Source organism: Triturus cristatus, chromosome 12 (genome assembly GCF_964204655.1).
Source record: "Triturus cristatus chromosome 12, aTriCri1.1, whole genome shotgun sequence".
Classification (NCBI taxonomy): Eukaryota; Metazoa; Chordata; class Amphibia; order Caudata; family Salamandridae; genus Triturus; species Triturus cristatus.
The window spans coordinates 178,850,882-178,870,867 of NC_140595.1; the positions used below are offsets into that span (position 1 = coordinate 178,850,882).

General features: G+C 53.1%; 1 protein-coding gene across 10 annotated transcripts in view; it reads right to left on the reverse strand.

Moving 5' to 3' along the window:
- Window positions 1–19,986, reverse strand: part of CNOT1 (CCR4-NOT transcription complex subunit 1) — a 1,579,387-nt gene that overhangs the window by 54,271 nt on the left and 1,505,130 nt on the right. The window lies entirely within an intron of this gene.

Consider the following 19,986-nt stretch of genomic DNA (forward strand, 5'->3'; position numbering starts at 1 on the left):
AAAAGTGGCGAGTATCTTCCAGCGCAGCTTCTGAGGTACCCTCGAAGTTGTGCACCGGGGATTGAGAAGCCTCAACCCCAAGCACCATCTGCACCGAAGATCAGCCCCCCACACTCCACGAGTCCTGCGTGGGGCCCTTCTGCATTTTCCTGCTTGCCGCGTCTGTCCAGTTGCTTGCCCGTTGGCTAGCGGCCTTTGCGACGACACACCTTTGAATCTTCACTGCTGGTTTGGCTCCTCCAGACTGGCTCCCGCTCCTCTGCAAAAGAGAAGCACCCCAGACCTTCGTGGTCTGCACCAGAAGCAAGTCCTCCATTCTTCGTGGGTTCCGCTTGCCAAGGCTTGGTGAGTCCTAGTTCAACTTAGACGCCGCCGACAGCAAGAGCTTTCGTGGGACAGCTCGCCTCCTGGTCCTGGTCGTCCTCGTCATCTCCTGGTACCCGTGGCTGCTGCGACAAGCTTCACCTCTTCACCTGCAATCTTCACGACATCGCCTGGTTCCTTCCTGGTTCCACATGGTCACTGGCTAGTGACCTTGACTCTTTCCCTTCTGCTTGCAGGTACCCTTCCTTCTTGGTCCCGGCCTTGGGATCCATCGGACACTCTGCACTGACTGCCTGTCAGCAACTTTCCTTCAGGCATCCATAGAAGTCCATGACGAAACCCGACGCAAGTTCACACCTATGCACCCGCAGCCCGTGGGCTAGGTAACTTGGGTACTTCGGTGCTCACAAGGGTAGTGACTATCCTAGGGTCTAGTGTGAGAAAGTGCCCTCTTTCTTGCATGGTATGCCCCCACTTTTTGCTAAATTGCTGAATGTACTTTGACTGAGTGTACCCTGGACTCCTGCCAATCAGGTGCCCAGGGCCTATGTTCTTTCCTTAAAACGCACAAACTCCAAATTGGCAAACCCTGGCCACATGTCAGCCCCTAGTAAATGGTACCCAGGGCCTTGTGACCAGAGAAGACCCCTAAAGGGCTGCAGCGCTCATTGTGCCACCCTTAGGAGCCCTGTACCCTTACACACACACACTGCCTTTGCAGGCTGAGTGTCTGGGTGCAGGACAAAATGAAGAGTCGACATGGCACACATCTCTGTGTGCCATGCCCAACACCCACACTGCCAAGGCATATGTCAGTCACCCCTCTGGCTGGGTGCCTTATGCCCATGGTGTGGGCACAGGAGCAAGAGCCCTGTGCCCCTACAGTACCCAGGTCCATTCCCGGGCACTGTAAGTGCAGTGCTGCCATTTAAGAGTACATGGTGCTGAGAGCTCGTCAAACACGAGCTCCACAACACCATAATGGCAACACTAAAGACTGGGAAGTTTGGTATCAAACTTCTCAGCACATTAAACCCACACTGATGCCAGTGCGAGATTTAATGTACCAAGCACCCCAGAGGGAATCTTAGAGATGCCCCCTTACAACTAACCTACAATCCACGTCTGCTCTGAGGCTGCCCAGGCTGCCACACAGCAGACACGTTGCTGGACCTCTGGGTGGGAGAACCCATGCTCTCCCGGGCCAGCAACAATGCACATCCTGGGTGAGGTGATAGATCTCCTCCCCCAGGATGAGCAAAGGGAAGCTTCAAAGGCCTGCCGCCTCTAGGAGTTTCCCCAGGCCACTGCAAACCCCCCACTCTGGCGGGAAGCTTGGCCGGAAACCCCATACAAGTACAGGGGATGTGCCAGCCTGCCCACCCCACCCCTCAGGTGGGGGAGGCGAGGTGAAGCACATCTCCGGGCTCTCGCCATCTTGAAGATGGGAGGCCCTACCCTATCAGGATTAGGCTACTGCCCCCCTCCCACAGGAGAGGGGCAGGATAGGGGGTGTACCCACCCCAGGACAAGGACCCATTGGTCTCTGACCTTCACCTACCTGTAACGCCCCTAAATCTAGTATTTAGGGGCACCCTGAACCTTCCTTCCAGAGATTCCAGATTCAAAAGACCACAAGAAGAGCAAGAAGAACAAAGTCCTGCCCTGCAGCTGCTAACAAGGGAAGAAGACACCAACTGCTTTGGCCCCCAACCCTACCGGCCTGTCGACTCCCGAACCTGCACCAGCGCGGCATCTCTCGTGGCCAGCAACCTCACCAACCCCGGAGGACCTGGCTACCTTTTGGCTCTAAGCCCCTGGGACTCACATGAGTAGAGGCTCTACTCAGAAACCTATTTCTAACCCCTGGCAGCAGCCCGGAACCGCGAACCCAGCACACTCTGCACCAGCCAAGCCTGGCCAGTGCCGGAGTGGACAAAGACCCTGAGGACGACCCCACGGCGACTGTGACCCCGAGTCCGGCACCCAAGGACCCCCCTCGACATCCCGGAGGAAGCCTGCAGCCTCAGAACCAAGTGCCACCCCAACCGCGATCAACCAGAGGGTAAGATTCCCGACGTCAAAAGGCACCCCTGCACCCGGCGCCCTGCGGCCCCCTGTGCCCAATCCCGGGGTACCCACCTAACCTACAACTACCCAACTTACTCTCAAAGTGGTGGTGGCACCTGAAGCATCCCCGTCCCCGAGCTTGCAGCCTTTTTCCTAACCGGAACATTCCCATTGATTTCCATTGAGCGCCCGACGGCTCAAAAGCACCCTGCACCCAGCCGCCCGAGTGGCCCAGGCAGTGCAATCTCTACACTAGCCTACTTCCCCACTTGCCCTGAGTGAGTGACCAGGAGCCCAGCTCCCACAGCCGCGTGGCCTGCTAGTCAGCAGCCACCAAACCAGGCCCCCCTATTCCTCATAGGCTAACATTGGGCCTAACTCTCTCTGCACCCGGCCGTCCTGAAACCGCGGAGGGTGAATGATTATGCTACTTACCAGTATGCATCTGTTCTTGGCATGTAGGGCTGCTGACATTCATATCTGTGCATAGATCGCCGCCTAGTGTTGGGTCCGGATGATTGCACATTGTTGTCCTGGAAGAGTCTTCGAAGTATCACGAGATAGGTGGCTCCTCCCCTGGACTACAGTGCGCATGGGCATCCTCTCCATCCTTAGATTGTTTTTCGCCATTGTGGCAGTGATGGAGTAGATATAGTAAGTGATGACCATGCTATACAGAAAATACTGAGTGCTGCAGCCGCGACAGGCGCCGGGGAGGAGGGTGGGCGATATGAATGTCAGCAGCCCTACATGCCAAGAACAGATGCATACTGGTAAGTAGCATAATCAGTTCGAGGCATGTGGGCTGCTGAATTCATATCTGTGCATAGAATATATAGCAGTACCTCCCCTAGCGGCGGCTACCTGTGCCAGCTGCAGCATTCTGGAAAAGAGTTTTGAGAACAGCCTGTCCTACAGCTGCTTGCTGCCTTGAGTGTACATCTACGCAGTAGTGTTTGGTAAATGTATGTACAGTGGACCATGTGGCTGCTCTACAAATTTCGTGTAAAGGGACGTTTCCTAGGAAAGCCATGGATGCCCCTAACTTTCGTGTTGAGTGGGCTCGTGGGGGAACCGTTAATGTAAGTTTAGCTTTGTGATAGCAAATCTGAATGCATTTAACGATCCATCTGGCTATTCCTGCTTTGGAAATGGCGTTGCCTTTGTGTTGTGGAGAGAAGGCAACGAAGAGTTGTTTAGTTTTTCTAAAATCCTTTGTCCTGTCAATATAGTACATGAGAGCCCGCTTTACATCTAGTGTATGGAGCATTCTTTCCGCGACATTTTGCGGATTTTGGAAGAAAACAGGCAGTTCGATAGTTTGATTAATGTGGAACTGTGATATGACTTTGGCCATGAACTTGGGGTTGGTGCGTAGGACAACCCTGTTTGCGTGGACCTGAATGAATGGCTCCTGAATGGTTAGTGCCTGGAGTTCACTAACTCTCCTTAAGGAAGTGATAGCAACCAGGAAAGCCACTTTCCAGGTGAGGAATTGAATCTCACATGAATGGAGAGGTTCAAAGGGCGGACCCATCAGTCTGGTGAGGACCAAGTTGAGGTTCCACACCGGTGCTGGTGGGTGTCTTGGGGGAATTACTCGTTTAAGTCCTTCCAAGAAGGCTTTGATGGCAGGCACTCTGAATAAAGAGAGGTGCTGCCTGTTTTGGAGATAGGCTGCTATTGCTGTTAAATGGATACGTATTTAGGTGTATGCCAGATTGCATCGGTATAGGTGTAAGAGGTAGCAGATTATGTTTTGAATGGATGCGTCTAGCGGGTTAATGTCATTGTGTGAGAAAGTGGCTCTGTATATACTGTTCCCTAATAGGTACAGGGTGTACAGAGTCCACAGTCCCCCAGAGGCTGATAGAGGTCAAAGTTAGGTAGGACCTTACTCTCAAAAGTGGTAGCTTGGTCGAGCAGTAAGGCAGTACCAGAGGACAGTGGAACAAGTTACTAACCTTCGGTAACGATGTATCTGTAAGAAACATTAGTTAGTTAGATTCCTCACCTTAGAATATCCCCAGGCGTCAGACTGGATCCGGAAGATTTTTCGTCAGCAATACCCCTTGCGCGTCGCTAGGCGTCGTCTGCGGCTCCGCGTCCGTCGTCGGCGTCGTGCGCCGGGATGACGTCGTCGGAGTACTTAGACGCCGCCCTCGCGCGCTGACGTCAGTTCTTGTACATAGCCTTCCGCGCCAGGAACGCAGAGCCATGCAAAGACCGACACTGGTGCCAAAAATAAAATCTAGGGGCCTGAAAGGACAACCTTAACCCTAGATGTCAGTTCGCAGAACGGGGAGGATGGGTGGGTCGGTGAGGAATCTAACTAACTAATGTTTCTTACAGATACATCGTTACCGAAGGTTAGTAACTTGTTCATCTGAAAGAAACACGTTAGTTAGATTCCTCACCTTAGAATAGATACCCAAGCAATACCATCCCCGGTGGTGGGTCTGCGAACCAAGATCACACCAGAAAGTCCTGGAGGACAGAACGGCCAAAGAAGCCATCCCTCCGGACTTGGCTGTCAAGGCAATAATGCCTGGCAAACGTGTGTAGCGAAGCCCACGTCGCCGCCTGACAGATGTCCTGCAAAGGGACTCCCCGTCCCAAGGCAGTAGTAGCCGCCGTGGCCCGAGTAGAATGGGCGCGCAGCCCAACAGGAGGGTCCTTTTTAGCCAAGGAATAGCAGATTTTTATACACAAAACGACCCACCGAGAGATGGTTCGTTTGTGCACAGCTTTCCCCTTCTTAGCGCCCACGTACCCAACAAAAAGCTGGTCGTCCACCCGGAACTGTTTTGTGCGGTCCAGATAAAAGGAGAGCGCACGTTTTGGGTCCAGACGGTGGAGCCTCTCTTCCTCTTTGGAAGGATGCGGAGGCGGAAAGAAGGTGGGCAAGGTGACAGACTGCCCAAGGTGAAATGGGGTCACCACCTTAGGAAGAAAGGAGGGACGAGGCCGAAGGACAACCTTGTCCGGATGAACAGATAGAAAAGGAGGCTTTGAAGATAAAGCCTGGAGCTCACTCACCCGTCTAGCCGAGGTGATGGCTACCAGAAAAGCAGTCTTTAGAGTTAGAAGACGAAGAGGGCAATTGTGAAGAGGCTCGAAGGGAGCGCACATCAGGAATGTCAAAACCAGATTCAAGTCCCACTGAGGCATTACAAAAGGGACAGGAGGGAACGTGTGTGTAATGCCTTTGAGAAAGCGTGTAACCACAGGGGACTTGAAAAGAGAAGGCTGATCAGGAAGCCGCAAGAAGGCGGAGATGGCAGCAAGATAACCTTTCAGGGTGCCCAGGGCAGAGCCCTGCCGGGCCAGAGAAAGAAGGAAGAGGAGAACCTCAGAAAGAGGGGCGGAAAGGGGATCCACAGCCTTTGCTGTGCACCATGCCACAAATTTGTTCCACCGGCAGGCGTATACCGACTTTGTGGAGGGACGCCTGGCTGCCAGAATGATATCACAGACTTCAGGAGGCAAGTCAAATGGCATCAACTGCCGCCGCTCAATCTCCACGCATGGAGGTGGAGGCTGGACAGGTTCGGGTGGAGGACCGTCCCCTGCTGCTGCGACAGAAGATCCTCCCGAAGGGGCAGACGTATCGGGGGATCGGTCAACAGACTGAGTAGCTCGGGATACCAGTATCTTCGTGCCCAATCCGGAGCCACCAAGATGACTTGGGCCCGGTCGCGCCTGATCTTCTTCAGCACTCTGGGCAGAAGTGGTATAGGCGGAAAGGCGTACAACAGACCGCAACTCCACTCGTGACGAAAAGCGTCGCCGAGCGAGTGCCGCCTTGGAAATTCCAACGCGCAGAACTGCTGACATTGCGCGTTCTCTTCGGTGGCGAATAGATCTAACCAAGGCTCTCCCCACTGCTGAAAGAGGCCTTGCACCACTTCGGAGTTCAGACGCCATTCGTGATCCATCATGCACCGGCGGCTGAGTTCGTCTGCTCTGGCGTTCAGAGAGCCCGCCAGATGTTGAACCACCAGGGTGACGCCCTGGTGTTCCAGCCATGTCCAGAGGCGCAGAGCCTCCTGACAAAGGGTCCACGACCCCACCCCGCCCTGTTTGTTGCAGTACCACATGGCGGTGGTGTTGTCCGTGAACACCTGCACGACACTTCCCCTGACAGAGGGAAGGAAGGCTTTCAGTGCAAGCCGGATCGCTCTCAACTCCAACAGGTTGATGTGGAGACGAGACTCCGCCGGAGACCAGAGGCCTCTGATCTCCGCCTCTCCCATATGGCCACCCCATCCCAGGAGGGACGCATCCGTCACTACGACATGCTCCGGTTGGGGAAGGGAGAGGCTCTTGCCCTTGACCCACTCGCGGTCCGTGAGCCACCACTGCAACTGCTGTGCAGTACCCTCCGAGATCAAGACATGGTCGGACAGGTTGCCGTGATGCTGGGCCCATTGAAACTTCAGGTCCCACTGCAGAGCCCGCATGCGCCGCCTGGCGTGATGCACTAGTAGGATGCAGGAGGCCATCAGCCCCAGAAGCCGCAACACTAGCCTGACCGAAACCCGGGATAGAGGCCGAAAGATGGGAATCAGGGCCTGTATATCCCGGACCCGCTGTTCCGGTGGATGGACCCGGAACTGCGCCGAATCGAGAACCGCTCCGATGAAGAGGAGCTTCTGAGAGGGACTCAGGTGTGACTTCGGCACGTTGATGGAAAACCCCAACAAATGCAGGAGATCCGCCGTAGTCTGGAGGTGGGAGACGACTGCCTGGGGCGAGCCCGCCTTCAACAACCAGTCGTCGAGATAGGGGAAGACTGGGACCCCTGATCTGCGCAGATGAGCTGCGACCACCGCCATCACTTTCGTGAACACCCGAGGGGCACTGGTGAGGCCGAAGGGGAGCACGGTAAACTGAAAGTGCTCTTGGCCCACCGTGAACCGCAGGTAACGCCGGTGGGCCGGCAGGACGGGGATATGGAAATATGCGTCCTGCAAGTCCAACGCTACCATCCAGTCTCCAGGGTCTAGGGCAGCTAAAACCTGAGCCAACGTTAGCATCTTGAACCTTTCCTTTCGGAGGAAGGCATTGACGTTCCGGAGGTCCAAGATAGGGCGCAGGCCCCCCTTGCCCTTCTTGGGAACCAGAAAGTAGTGGGAATAACAACCACGACCTACTTCTGGACTCGGAACGCGCTCGACGGCCCCCTTGGCCAAGAGAGCCGAAACTTCCTCGCGGAGAAGATCCAAATGATCCCCCGAGATACGGTGGTGCTGCGGTGGCATGGCTGGAGGGGTCGTCTCGAAGGGGAGGGAGTAGCCCCTTCGGACGATTTGCAGCACCCACCTGTCCGATGTTATGGACCGCCAGTGGAGCAGGTGATGGCGAACTCTGCCGCCCACTGGCGTGGTATGGGCCTGAAAGCTCGGACTAGGAAGGCTTTGAGGCGGATGCTGCCGGGGTGGATGTGGGCTGACCACGTCGGCCTCCATTTCCGCCACGGCGGAAGCCACGTCCGCGACCGCGCGCAGGTTGGTTCTGCGGCTGGTGGCTTTGCGGACGTGAGGAGGCGCCCCTTCCTTGGCCACGAAAGGGGCGAAAAGCGGAGGTGTGCGCCCGCGGAGCCGAGAGGCCCAAGGACTTGGCCGTAGCCCGGGAGTCCTTAAAGCGGTTCAGCGCACTGTCCGCCTTCTCACCAAACAGGCGAGTGCCATCAAAGGGCATGTCCATGAGGGTGTTCTGGACATCCCCGGAAAATGACGTGGACCGCATCCAGGCGTGGCGGCGGAGCGCCACCGTGGTGGAAATCGCCCGACCTAGCGAGTCCGTGGTGTCAAGCCCACATCTTATGGCGTGCCGTGCTGCATCCCTCCCATCGGCCAAAGCCTGGGTAAGACGCGTCCGGACCTCCTCCGGACACAGGGGCAGCACGTCCTCCACCGTATCCCACAGGGAATGGGAATAACGGTCCAAGAGACAGGCGGTATTTAAGGACCGCAGGCCCAAACTAAGGGACGAGAACAGTTTCTTGCCAAACTGCTCGAGTCTCTTGGAATCCCGGTCCGGCGGAGCGGTCGGGAAGGAGGATTGGGAAGTAGAGGCCTGGATAACCAGACTCTCGGGGGTGGGGTGTTGGGAAAGGAAACTGGGGTCGCCCGGAGCAGGGCGGTGGCGCCTGGCAACGTTCCTATCCACAGGAGGAACTGTGGAGGGCTTGGACCAGGTGCCCTGCAGAACGTCAGTGAGGGCCTCGTTGAACGGCAGCAGAGGCTCAGTGGAGCTTGCTGAGGTTTGAAGCACCTCAGTGAGGATGTTGGTCCTCACAGCCACGGCAGGCAACTCGAGCCCAAGGGCCTCAGCCGCCTTGCGCAGCACCACAGAAAATGCTGCACCCTCCTCCGAAGCCACGGTCGGAGGAGAAGTGAATCCAGCGTCTGGCGAAGTGTCCAGCCCGCTGGCCTCCCCCAGTTCATCTGCCCAGTCCTGAGAAAGCTGTGACTGAACAGCCAGAGGGTCCTCGAACCCCTCCCAGTCGCCCCCTTCTTCCGATTCCTGATAAACAGGAGGAATGATCGGAACCGGACTGTAGAGATGGTAGGTCTCAAGCGGCGTCGGATGCGGCGTCGGCGGACGCCGTGCCGGCGTCGGGTCCGGATGAGGGCTAAACCGGGGCGTCGGCGTCACAGGCGTCGGCGTCGGTGGCGCCGGTGACGGCGTCGGTGGTTCAGGCGTCGGCGCCGGTGGAGGAGTGACAAGGTCAACCGGCGTCGACTGGGGCCCAGGCAAGGGCCCCGCGGGGACCTGCGGCGTCGAGACCGGAGTCGTCGACGGCGCCGGGGCCGGAGCCGCCGGCACGCGAGGTCGCCCAGTCGAGTCCGCGGGGCCCGAAGGCGCGCCAGCGGGCGTCGACGGCGGGGCCAGGCTCCTCATGGCCGAGAGGAAGGCACTGATCTCCGCCGGCGCCGCGTCAGCCCCAGGGACCGGAAGGTATGGGGGCGGACGCGGCGCCTGCGGCTCCGCCGGAGCCGCGGGGGTGGAACCACTTGGACCCTCGGCCGAGTCGCGCGACCGGCGAGGGGAGTCCGAAGAGCGATGTCGCCGCTTGGACTTCTTAGAGTGTTTAGACTTACCCGACGACTTGGAGCCCGACGAGCGATGGTGGCGTCGGCTAGGGCTCCGCGAGCGATCCTTGGACCTCCTCCTGGACCGGGATCGCGCACGACGCGGAGCCGAGTGGCGAAGCTCGAGAAGCTTGCGGGACCGCTCCCGCCTAGCCTTCGAAGTCAGGGCCTGACAGTCGTTGCACGACTCCGCGTCGTGGTCGAGGCCTAAGCAGTAGAGGCACCGGCGGTGGTGATCGGTCACCGACATCAGTCGATGACAATCTTCGCAAGCCTTGAACCCAGGCATCCTACCGGCACCAGATGTCGACAGACAAGGATCAAAAATGATCAAAAAGATTTAGTCAAAAAAGATTAAAAGGGGTAGCTCTCCAGGATCTGCGCTTACTGGCGCGGAAAAAAGAAGAACTGACGTCAGCGCGCGAGGGCGGCGTCTAAGTACTCCGACGACGTCATCCCGGCGCACGACGCCGACGACGGACGCGGAGCCGCAGACGACGCCTAGCGACGCGCAAGGGGTATTGCTGACGAAAAATCTTCCGGATCCAGTCTGACGCCTGGGGATATTCTAAGGTGAGGAATCTAACTAACGTGTTTCTTTCAGATTAAAGCATTTATTGTACACACTCAGTCAGCAAATGGTTTCACACACTCAATAACTGAACTCTAGGCCAATGGTTTATATATATAAAATATATGCTTGTTTTATTTTTAGAACCACAAAGGGGGTAAAAATATACTTTCTCAGAATGAGAGGTTGAATATAAATACTTTTGTCTTAAGCAATAAATTTGTGTAAACAGTCACAGTTGGTTGCAATAAACAATCCTATTTCCTAAACATAACAATGCATTGAGCTCAATGGTTAATTCAGGTTATTTGTAATAAATTACTTTTCAGATTACTTTTGGAATTCCAGGTCTGGCTCCTAGAACCAGCCTTGGGTCAGTATTCAGAATCAAGTGATGAAAGTCGACTTAGTAACTGTAATGATTTTTAAATAATATTTGGCTATTTCAAAAGTTAGCACTTAGAAAATATTTCAAAGAAAACATTCAATGGATCTCTATGGCAAGAAATTCAAATTGCAGGTAGAGTACTTTATCGTTACTTTAGTAATCCAGGACTGGGTACCTAATCAAAAACAGGTAAGTAATTTCGTTTGCAGAAATGGTACGATTTTAAAAGAATATTTCAAATTTGCAAAAATAGACACTTAGAAGAAATTTCACAGAAAAGCAGACAATGGTTTCCTATGGGAGAAAAATGAGTTAGAGGTAAGTATAGTTGTGAACACTTTTCAGGGTCAGGGCTGGGCACCAAGATCCAGAGTGGGGGGTTGCAGTGGCCTGGGGAAACTCCAAATGGCGGCCTGCCTTTGAAGCTTCCCTTTGCTCATCCTGGGGGAGGAGATTTCTCACCTCACCCAGGATGTGCATTGTTGCAGGCCCGGGAGAGCAGGGGCTCTCCCACCCAGGGGTCCAGCAACGTGTCTGCTGTGTGGCAGCCTGGGCAGCCTCAGAGCAGACGTGGATTGTAAGTTAGCTGTAAGGGGGCATCTCTAAGATGCCCTCTGGGGTGCTTAGTACATTAAATCCTACACTGGCATCAGTGTGGGTTCAATGTGCTGAGAAGTTTGATACCAAACTTCCCAGGCTTCAGTGTTGCCAATATGGTGCTGTGGAGCTCGTGTTTGACAAGCTCTCAGCACCATGTACTCTTAAATGACAGCACTGCACTTACAGTGCCCAGGAATGGACCCGGGTACTGTAGGGGCACAGGGCTCCTGCTCCTGTGCCCACACCATAGGCGTAATGCACCCAGCTAGAGGGGTGGCTGACATATGCCTTGGCAGTGTAGGTGATGGGCATGGTACACAGTGATGTGTGCCATGTCGACTCTTTGTTTTGTCCTGCACCCAGACACTCAGCCTGCAAGGGCAGTGTGTGTGTAAGGGTACAGGGCCTCTGAGGGTGGCACAATGAGTGCTGCAGCCCTTAGAGGCCTTCCCTGGCCACAAGGCCCTGGGTACCTAGGGTACCATTTACTAGGGGCTGACATGTGGCTAGGGTTTGCCAATTTGGAGTTTGTGTGGTTTAAGGAAGGAACATAGGCCCTGGGCACCTGATTGGCAGGAACCCAGGGTACACTCCATCGAAGTACATTCAGCAATTTAGCAAAAAGTGGGGGCATACCATGCAAGAAAGATGGCACTTTCTCACACATTGTTGTTGCAGTAAATGACAAACCTCTTCCATTTAGCTGCATAGCAAGCTCTGGTAGTGGGTCTCCTGGCCTCCTTGATGATCTCCATACAGTCAGGTGGCAGGATCTGGGTGCTGAATTTCTCCATGGTTCTGCGTCAAAAGCGCAGGTTTGATCCGCAGCCTTTGATGCGGCACCACGGAAAGTTCCAGAAAGGTTGTGTACCATGGCTGGCGTGCCCATGTTGGAGCAACCAGGATGAGTGTCAGTGAGTGCTGTCGCAGTTTGCGTGCCACCAGCGGTATCAATGGCGCTGGGGGAAAAGCGTACGCAAATCTGCCGGACCAGTTCATCCATATCGCATTGCCCTGCGACTGTGGATGTGGGAACCTGGCGGCAATGCTTTGGCATTTTGCGTTTTCGTTTGTGGCGAATAGGTCTATCTCTGGATGACCCCACTGCTGGAAGTAGGGTTGGAGTACTGATGGGTGTAGCTCCCACTCGTGCATCTGGTGGCTTTGTCTGCTGAGCAGATCCACCATCTGGTTGTCCTTGCCCGGGAGGTGTTCCGCCATGAGGAATATGTTCCTTTGAATGGCCCACTTCCACATGCTCTGAGCCAGATGAGACAACTGTGGAGAGTGTGTTCCTCCCTGCTTCAGTATGTAGGACATGGCAGTCATGTTGTCCGTCCGGATTAACACAACTTTGTTGCACAGGTGTACTTTGAATGCCTTCATGGCTAGGAAGATTGCCATCAGTTCCAGAAGGTTGATGTGCATCTTCTTTTGCTGTGTCGTCCATAGTCCCTGCACTGTGTAATTGAGTACATGAGCTCCCCATCCCTGGAGAGAGGCGTCCGCTGTCAGTACTATTTGTGGAACAGGCTCTTGGAACGGTCGGCCCCTGCAAAGGTTTTGTGGATTCCACCAATGCAGAGAGTTGTATGCCTGACCGCTCACCAACACTAGGTCTTTTAATTGCCCGTGAGCCTGATTCCATTGACGTGCCAAGCACTCCTGAAGCGGGCGCATATGTAGTCTCGCGTGTGGGACTATGAAAATGCAGGAGGCCATCATGCCTATCAACTGCATGAATACTCGCGCAGGAAGGGAGTGCTGAGGTTGGAATTTGGAGATCAGCTTTTGCATGCTGTTGATTCTCACTAAAGTTGGCTGAGCTGTGACAGCCAGAATGTCGATCGTTGCGCCTAAGTACTGTTGTACGTGCGCAGGTTGGAGACTTGATTTTGGGTAATTTAGTGAGAATCCCAGACCGTGGAGAAGGTGAATGGTGTGGGACATGTGGGTGGCACATTGTTGTGCTGACTTGGCCTGAACTAGCCAGTCGTCCAGATAAGGGAAGACGTGAATGTTTTGTCTTCACAGATGCGCGGCCACCATTGCCAGGCACTTGGTAAAGACCCTGGGTGCTGTTGTTACTCCGAAGGGGAGAACTTTGAACTGATAGTGATTCCCTTGAATAGTGAATCTGAGGTATTTCCTGTGTGAAGGGTGTATTGGTATGTGGAAGTTTGCATCCTTCAGGTCTAGCGTAGCTAGGAAATACCCCTGACTGAGTAGTGGGAGAACCTGCTGGAGGGTGAGCATATGGAAATGCTCCGATAGTATATATAGGTTTAGGGGTCGCAGGTCTAGGATAGGTCTGAGCGAGCCGTCCTTTTTTGGGATTAAGAAGTACAGAGAGTACACCCCTGTGCCCTGCTGGTCGATGGGCACTACTTCTATTGCCCCTTTTGTGAGCATAGCAAGCACTTCTTGCTGGAGTAAATCTAAGTGTTCGGCTGACATAGGACGGTGCTTTGGTGGTATGTTGGGTGGAGTGGAAGTTAGTTCTAGACAGTACCCATGTTGGATGATGTCCCTGACCCACCTGTCCGTGGTGATGTTCTTCCATGCGGACAGGAACAGCTGGAGTCGTCCCCCGACAGGTGTTATGTGGTCGGGGGTAAGGAGAGGGCGGCACTGTTTGTTTTTTGGAGAGGACCTGGTGTTGCCATAGCCACGTCCCCTGCCTTTGGTGCTGGATCCACGATATCCACCCCTGTTGTTTTTGTCATAGGTGCTTTGTGCGCCACTTTTAGTATACTGTTGTGACCCCTGACCCCTTGTTGTGCCTCTATTTCCAGTGCGACGAAAGGAGCCACTACGAAATTGCTGCGTTTGCAGAGCCCCCATTGATTTCGCAGTGTCAGTGTCTTTCTTTTGCTTTTCTAGGGTAGTGTCAACGTCTGGGCCGAATAAGAATTCTGTGTTAACTGGTAAGTTCAGAATATTATTTTGGATCTCGGGTTTGAAGCCGGAGATTCATAACCAGGCATGACGTCTTAGCATGACGCTTGTGTTTATTGCCCTAGCCGCTGTGTCAGCTGCGTCAAGGGCGCATTTTATGGATGCATTAGTGAGGAGTTGTCCTTCTCTAATGAGTAGCTCCGCTGACTCCTTATACTCATCTGGTAGATGTTGGAGCAGTGACTCCAGCGTGTCGTAATGTGACCTGTCATAACGTGCCAGGAGCGCCTGTGTGTTGGCAATGCGCAGGATGTTCGCTGCTTGCGCTGCAATTCGTTTGCCCGATGTTTCTAGTACTTTTGACTCCTTGTCTGGGGGAGGAGCATCCCCAGTCGTTTGTGAGTGGGCTCTCTTGCGAGCATTGGCAACCACCATGGAGTCTAATGGCAACTGACCCCTAATGTATTTAGGGTCACCGGGTGCAGGCTTGTATTTTTTTTCAATCCTAGGATTTAACACCCGGGCTCTTGTGGTGTCCTTGAAAATGTCTTTAGCAGGTTTGAGAACCCCTTTTAACATGGGCAGGGTTTTGACAGTTCTTTCTGAAGATGCGAAAGTGTCAAGCAGGAAGTCTTCCTCAATGGCATCAGAATGGAGTTCCAACCCATGATGAGCAGCAGCCCGCTCGACGAGGGCATTAAATGCAGCTGTGTCCTCGGTAGGAGACGTTTTTACGTTCTAGAGTTGCGCATCTTGAGTATGTGGCGCGACACCTTGGTCTGTGGGGTCATCCCATGCCTGATCCGGGTCTTGTAGGGCCTCATCAGGATCTACGTCTCCAGGGTAGATGGAATCTTCCCCGCCATAGTCATGTATTGCGTCCGATTCGGAGGGGGTAGGAGAAAAGGACTGCAGATCTGGATGGAAGTGTTCTTGGAGCACTGGTTCCTGCTCCGCTGGCAGTTTGCGTTTAAGAGGAATTTTGTAGGGCTCCTCTTCCCTAACTGGCGTTATCTTGCGCTTGTGGAGCATTAACCTGCCAGTGTCGGCGTCGATAAATTGTGGCCCTGAAGACTCTTGTTCTGTAAGGCCAGAGGTGGTGGACTGTGTGTGGAGGACACGTGTCCGAATTTGAAAGAGTTTCGGTGCCGATGCCGGTGGCAGCCCAAACGTAATGTTGGAGGGCTTGGGTGTGTCGGGACCCGAGACAGAGTGGAGGGTTGCCCGGTCACGGATGCGTTGTAAAGATGCGGAGACCTGCTGCACAGTGAACGCAGATGGTGGTTTGATGGGCCCCTTAGTAGTAGATGTCGAGGCCAGCCCCGACTGTTTTGTAGGAAGGGGGTCACTGGCCTGAAGGGATGTATCGACAGTCGACGTAGTCGGCGCCAGTGCGCTAGGCGTTGTCGTAGCCGGGGCGGCCATCTTGACTGCGGAGGTTATGGCCTTCGGTGTCGGCGCCGAAGGTCTCGGTGCCTTGCGGTGCCCGAGGGAGTGCCTTTTCTGGGTGGCAACCGTATCTGCTGCGGTGAGCTCGGCGCCGAAGTCTCTTTGTACGCGGTCGGAGCCGACGACTCTCTTCGGCGTCGGAGCAGTGGATGGTTTCGACGCCTTCGATCCGACCACCACCAGTTTCACTTTCGTTTTTGAAGGCACTGGAGCGATGGATGGTTTTGGGTTTAACAACCCGGTCGTCTTCGGTAATAGTGGCTCTTGCAGAGTGTTCGAGGCCGGACCGGAAGGTGGGGCCGAGGAACCATGTGTTTGATCTTGGGTAAGGCCCGAAGGCGATCCCTCGACCGGAGCCTGATGACGACGTACAGTTTCGGTCTCTGTTTCGACGGATTGGCCTAGCTCTTCGGGAGAGCTGTCTTCTTCGGCCCCGTAGGCCTCGTCGTAGTCTCCTACCTCATCGACTGTTTCTTCACGTCGAAAGATCACTTCGTCGTCGTCGTCCGATCGGGAATCGTGTTCTGAAGCGGGGCTAGAGACTACTTCTTCCACGCTCTCGGCGTCCTCGTCCTCGGTGCTGAATATGTTGGTGGGAGCAGGCGCCGCTTGCAGCGCCTCCAGCCTCGCTGCCCGTCGGTTCCGCAGAGTCTTCTTAGATCGGAACCGTGCACAGGCCATGCATTTTGATTCGTCGTGATCCGGCGAGAGACATTTATTTCAGACGGGGTGGACGTCGATATGAGGGTACTTCGCGTGGCATAACGGACACCTCTTGAATGGAGTCCTCGATTCCATCGTCGATCGAACTTCGAAGTTTGGATCAAACTGGTCTGAAGTTGGAAGAGGGTGCGGAGCACTAAAGCTAGTAGTTGACACCGAACGGTAACTATACCGACGAAAACTAAAGGCCTTTTGGCCTAAAACTAAGTATTCCTAAGTTGAGCTAAGATAGTCACATCCGAACCCAATGGCGGAAAAAAACAATCTAAGGATGGAGAGGATGCCCATGCGCACTGTAGTCCAGGGGAGGAGCCACCTATCTTGTGATACTTCGAAGACTCTTCCAGGACAACAATGTGCAATCATCCGGACCCAACACTAGGCGGCGATCTATGCACAGATATGAATTCAACAGCCCACATGCCTCGAACCTGACTGTACCTACCTGACACTGGGAGACCCCTGAATCTATGCCCAGAACTTCAACTCTGCCAGTCGAGAACTTACCCTTAAACCGCTAACTTCATTTTCCTCATAGGGTAACATTGACTGGCTTTTTCTTGGAAATTCTTCTAAGTGTGAACTTTTCAAAACTCAAAATATTCACCAAAAATCAGCAGAGTACCAAAAACGAATTTACTCACCTGCTCTTAGGTGAGCTCCCAGTGCTGGATCTTGGTGCCCAGCACTGACTCTGAAAAGTACCCACAACTATACTTACCTTTAACTCATTATTTTTCTTCCATAGGGAACCATTGACTGTTTTTCTGTGAAATTTCTTCTAAGTGTTGATTTCTGCAATTTCTAAATATTCCTCAAAAATCGTATAACATCTGAAAACGTAATTACTTACCTGTTTTGGATAAATGTCCGAGTACTGAGTCTAGCCACCCAGTACTGGATCACAAAAGTAACGATAACCTACTGTACCTGTAACCTATATTTCCTTCCAAAGGGAATCATTGATTGTTTGCTCTGAAATATGTTCTAAGTGCTCACTTTTGAAATAGCTAAATATTAGTTAAAAATCACTACAGTACCAAAGTCGACTTTCAACAGCTGATTCTGAGAACTGACCCAGGACTGGATCTAGGATCCAAGCCTGGAATTACAAAAGTAATCTAAAAAGTAATCTGTTGCATATAATTTGAATTTAGCATTGAGCTCAAGGTATTGTGTTTAGAAATAGAGTTGCCTACTGCAACTATTTGTAGCTGTTTACTAAAAAGTCTATTACATATACAAAAGTATTTTTATGAAACATCTCCTGTCGAGAAAGTATATTTCAATTCCAAGTGTTGGTTCTGAAATAAAACGAGCATATATTTTTTATATACAAACCATTGGCCTAGAGTTCAGTTATTGAGTGTGTGGAACTATTTGCTGACTGAGTGTGTACAACAAATGCTTTACACGTCCTCTGATACTGCCTTACTGCTCGACCAGGCTACCACTTTGGAGAGTAAGGTTATATCTAACTTTAACCTCTGTTAAACCCTTGGGGTCTGTGGACTCTGTACACCCTGTACCTATTAAGGAACAGTATATACAGAGCCACTTTCTCACACCGAGGGCCTTCTTCGGCTCGGCACCCGTATCCGCTGCGGTGAGCTCGGCACCGAAATCTCGTTTTGCGCGTTCGGAGCCGATGACCTTTGCCGGCGTCGAAGGAGTGGAGGGCTTCGAGGCCTTCGAGCTGATCGCAACCATTTTCACTTTCGGTTTCTATGGAACCGGTGCGATGGACGGTTATGGGTTTCGCTGAAGGGAATCCAGTCGTCTTCGATAATAATGGCTCCTGTGAAACGTTCGAGGCGGGGCCGAAGAACAGTGAGATTGATCTTGGGTAAGGCCCGTAGGCGATCCCTCGACCTGAGCCTTATGACAACTTATTGTTTCGGCCTCCGAATCGACGGGTTGGCCTAGCTCTTCGCTGGAGCTATCTTCCTCGGCCCCAAGGGCCTCATCGTAGTCTCCTACCTCTTCGACGACTTCTTCTCCCTGAAAGATCACCTCATCGTCGTCTTCCGATCGTGAGTCGTGTTCGGAAGCGGGGCTGGAGTCTACGTCTTCTACGCTCTCGGCGTCTTCGGTGCTAAAGATGTTGGCCGGGGCAGGCGCCGATTGCTGCGCCTCCAATCTCGCTGCCCGTCGGTTCCGGAGAGTCTTCTTCGAGCGGAACCGGGCACAGGCCATACATTTCGACTCATCGTGATCCGGTGAGAGACATTTGTTGCATACCGGGTGGACGTCGATGTGTGGGTATTTCGCATGGCATAAAGGACATCTTTTGAAAGGAGTCCTCGATTCCATCGTCGATCGAAGTTCGATGTTCGGACCAAGCGGATCCGAAAAGCTTGAAGAAGGTGCTAAAGCACTAAAGAAACTGGTCGATACCGAACGGGAACAGTACCGACGATAACTAAAGGCCTTTTGGCCTTAAACTAAATTTTCCTAACTTTAGCTAAGATAAGCACATCCGAACCCAATGGCGGAAAAAAACAATCTAAGGATGGAGAGGATGCCCATGCGCACTGTAGTCCAGGGGAGGAGCCACCTATCTCGTGACACTTCGAAGACTCTTCCAGGACAACAATGTGCAATCATCCGGACCCAACACTAGGCGGCGATCTATGCACAGATATGAATTCAGCAGCCCACATGCCTCGAACATATAGAGCCAGTTTCTTACACCAGGTTCTGACTGGGTCCTTAAAAACTTCCGGGGGATGTTTTAGCAAGCCTTTTAACATTGGCAGAGTGCTTGTTGAATTTTGCGAGGGTGCGAAGGTGTCTAGCAAAAAAAATCTTCATCTAAGGGGTCGCAGTGTAAGGGGACCCTGTGGTATTGGGCAGCCCTGTTGATTAGTTGCGCAAACCCAGTGCTATCTGGTGGTGACGGTTTAGATGGATAGAGATTCAGACCATTATGTGGGTCGGGATCTGTATTGTAGTCCCACCCAGTGTCTACGTCATGTGAGATGTAATGTGAATGATCAGCCCCATGTGGGTCTATATCTCTACCTGTGTCATCCTCACTATCTGATGGTTGAGGTGAAAATATAGGTTGTGAGGAGTGTGGTGGAGAAATCAATAGATATTAATTAACTGGAGGGGGAGAAGGAGGTGGGGACGAGTTAGTGCTCATGTCCTGTCGTTTGAGAGGTATAGCAGGTTCTTCTGCAGTGACCAGTTTCCTCTTTTTTTGGAGGCTTGTTGACTACTAGTTTGCCCATGTTTGGGTCAATAAACAAAGTGTTTTGCTTTGGATCTGCCAAATCAGGTGCAGGCTGCGTGGGCAAAATGTCTTTGTTCGGTGTCGAAGATTTTGGATCCGAACCTTCTTTGGAGGGAGTTTGTGAGGCTTTCTGTGGGGTCTTAGACTCTAGGTTTTTGCGGCTCAATTTTTTTCCGGCTCCGACAATTTTTGGGAGTTCGAAGCCTTTTTCGGCTCCGAAGATTTTTTCGGTTCCGAGTGTTTGTCCTTGCTTATGCTTCGATACAGAGGGCTCTGGCGTTGAGGTGGTGTTTGACTTGCTGCTTCAGTGCAGAGGAGGACTTTCCGGTGTTGGAATGGGGTTGGCCCGAGCCAGAAAGCTTATGTTTAGGTTTCGTAGCGGGGCACGAGGGTGGGGCGTCTGAAACATGTTGACGGTGTTGATCCAAGACAGAGGGCGTTACCAGAGCCTTTGGTTTATTTTTCAGGAGGGGGTTTTCTGTACTCCCGGGCCGTTGAGCCGGGTGACTGTCTCTTGTTCGGCGTCGGAGTCGTCGGCCTCGGAGACCGAGATGAGTTCTTCATCACCTGATTGTTACGGCTGGATATCAGGGTCTGCTTCGAAAATGTCCAGAATCAAACTGCT